This window comes from Empidonax traillii, unplaced genomic scaffold (assembly GCF_003031625.1).
Source record: "Empidonax traillii isolate 1590-97213 ecotype Southwest subspecies unplaced genomic scaffold, ASM303162v1 scaffold51:size1492887, whole genome shotgun sequence".
Taxonomy (NCBI): domain Eukaryota; kingdom Metazoa; phylum Chordata; class Aves; order Passeriformes; family Tyrannidae; genus Empidonax; species Empidonax traillii.
In genome coordinates this window covers 388146-391245 of record NW_020955244.1, presented here as the reverse complement: position 1 = coordinate 391245, position 3100 = coordinate 388146, and positions in this window count along the sequence as shown.

Here is a 3100-nt window from a genome sequence, read left to right as displayed (position 1 = left end):
GGAGCAGCAGGAGGGGCTGAGGGAGCTGGGGGGGCTCAGCCTGGAGAAAAGGAGGCTCAGGGGGGACCTTCTGGCTCTGCAATCCCTGACAGGAGGGGGGAGCCGGGGGGGGTCGGGCTCTGCTCCCAGGGAACAGGGACAGGAGGAGAGGGAACGGCCTCCAGCTGGGCCAGGGGAGGGGCAGGGGGGACATCAGGAGGAATTTCTGCCTGGAAAGGGTGGTCAGACCCTGGCAGGGGCTGCCCAGGGAGGTTTGGAGTGCCCAGCCCTGGAGGTGTCCCAGGCAGGCCTGGCCGTGGCACTCAGTGCTCTGGGCTGGGGGACAGGGTGGGCAGCGGGCACAGGGGGGACTCGATGGGCTGGGAGGGCTTTTCCAACCCCAATGTTTCATGATTCAGTGATATACACATGTGTGCATATACTTGTGTATACATGCATTCTTTCACACACATCCATGTCAGGTTCTATTTTGGGAGGAGTTCCCTCTGACAGCCTCTGGTGGCAGCTTTGGAGGATCCCAGAGGCCACAGGTGGTCTGAGGCCTGCCTCTCAAGGCACTGATCTCAAAACACTGCTTGTTTTTTAACCCAGATTTAAATTGTCTGGAGTCCTGACCCGAAATACGCTCTGTGACTGCAGGGAACCCAAGGGAGCCATGAGCTCGACAGGTAACACAGGTGTGTTGTGTCTGGGAACAAGCACAGGGGCAGATGAATAAAGACAACAAGGCTGTGGCAAAGGGAAAGTGGAGTTCAAAGTATACGTCCCAGAATATCTCTCCATGTGGGTTTCCTTCTGCTGCTCCAGGTGGATTTGTCTTTAATGTGACACACCTTCAGAGTGCTGTCAGATTACACCAGCAGAATTGATGTTATTTTTTAATAACTGCTTGAAAGTTTATTTTATGCTACTGAGCTGGGTTATGTTTTGAGCTGACACCTTATCTCCCTCGCTGATCAGGTAGATTTGTGTTGGGAGTACCTGCTCTCCAGTGTGACAAATCCAGGCTCATCCTGCTGGGTTTTTCCTTTCTGCTTCCCAGTGCTGGTCCCAGTGGATGAGGTGGAATTGCTGCCTCAGGCTCTCTGGCAACCTCCAAGCACTGGTTCAGTCCCTTCAGCCAGAGGGTTTATTTACAAAATGAAGTGCACAATGCTGGCAAAAGTGTGTGTTTGTCAATTAAAAGCACCTTTAAACCACCTCCTTTGTTGTGTGACTTCAGGTCTGGAGTCCCCTTGGTCCCTCTGGAGAGGCTGGGGTGCTGTGATCCCACACTGCACCTCTCAGGGTTTCTTGGCAGCAGAGCCAGAGGGTCCTCGAGGCTGGAGGCATCTCCAGAGGTCACCATGTGCAACCCTGCTCAAAGCAGGATCACCCTGGCTTTGGATAACCATCCCTCATTTCCCATTTGGATGTTTTCCAGCTATTACACACATGTAGGTGTTCATATACACTCCCCATCCATACATAAATGCTTAATTTACATTTAATATTTCTGTACGTGCTCTAATCCCCTCCTGTTATCCTGACACCCGGTGAACACTGAACTGTGAATTCTGTCTTCACTGCCTGATTCATTCCAAGCAGACCTGCTGACAGTCCCATTGCTGGGAAACTCCAAATCCTTTCTGTAAATGAGGGAGATGAAAGGGTGCCATGTCTTCCTCTCTTTGCTGCTGAGGGGGAAGGACACCAGAGGAGCTGGGAATGCTCCCACCTTGGGTACAGCCAGAGTCTGAGGAGATGTCAGGGCAGGTCAGAAATAACCACCAGCTTTCCCTCTGTGAAGGGGATGTCCTTCAACCCACCAGCCATCCCCGGCAGAGCCAGAAGCTTTGTGGAGGTTATGGCAGTGTGGAGGTGTGGCAGCTCCTTGCAAAAAGACAGTAGAATGGCTGGGTCTCTGTCTGCCCAGCCATCTCATCCCATCCTGTCCCCTCCCGTCCCATTTCGTCCCATCTGTCTTGGTTTACTGACAATATGTGCCAGCAATAGAGCACTCACTACTGCTTTCCTCTTTTGTTTGTTTCCCTGCCCCTAAACGATGAATTTTTGTTGAAATTACGAGGCATCTGAGTGAAGTAGCAAAATTAGTGACAACTTTACTAAAAAAGAGAGGACAAAACAGAACAAAACATACAATAAAGACAGAAAAAAAAAAAAAGTGTTGATACCCCCCACCAGAACCAGAGAGATCGAGTTATGGTCCCACTAGCAAGTTTGTTTCGTTAAGTTCTCGTGGTATTTCCTGACAGGACCCTTCATCCTTCCCTGCCCCGCACAGAGAGAGAGGGCAGAGGTGTTCATTCTGCTCTCCAAAACTATATGATGACATAATAAAGTTTAAAAAAAAAAAAATCTTCTTCGTTTAGCTACACTATAATACCACCCCATCCCACCCCATCTCACCCTCTACCACTCCCTGTCCCCCACATCCTGGAGATGGCAGAAATGATGGCTTGGCAGTGGTGTGTAGACCCTGCCTGGGTTTATTTTTGACAAAATCATCAACGTTTGGCTGGAAGGGGCCTCCCTAAGCCAGAACCAAGCAGCACAGAACCACATCAGTGTCCCCAGCAGTGTAGGGCCTGATCCTTCAGCCTCATCACTGCTGCACCCTCACTGACTGTCCTGTTCACCAACAGACAGACACTGGTGGGAGATGTGGTGGTTGGAGGCCATCTGGAGCACAGTGACCATGAAATAACAGAGTTTTCAATACTCAGGGATGCAAAGAGGGCCATCAATAAAACCTCTACCCTGGACTCTCGGAGGGCAGATTTCAGCCTATTCAGAAGACTGATTCAGAGTACCTTGGGAAATGGCCCTTGAAAATAAAGGGGTCAGGAGGGATGGACATGTTTCAAGAAGGAAGTCTTGAATGCACAGGAGCAGGCTGTTCCACTCTGCTGAAAGGCAAGCCAGCAGGGAAGATGACCAATCTGGCTGAACAGCGAGATTTTAAAGGAAATTAGGGTGAAAAAGAGAGCTTACCGATTATGGGAAAAAGGCCTGGCTGCTCAGAGTTTAGGAATATAGTTGGATCTTGTAAAAAGAAAATCAGAGACAAAGGCAAAATTTGAACTCAATCTTGCCACTT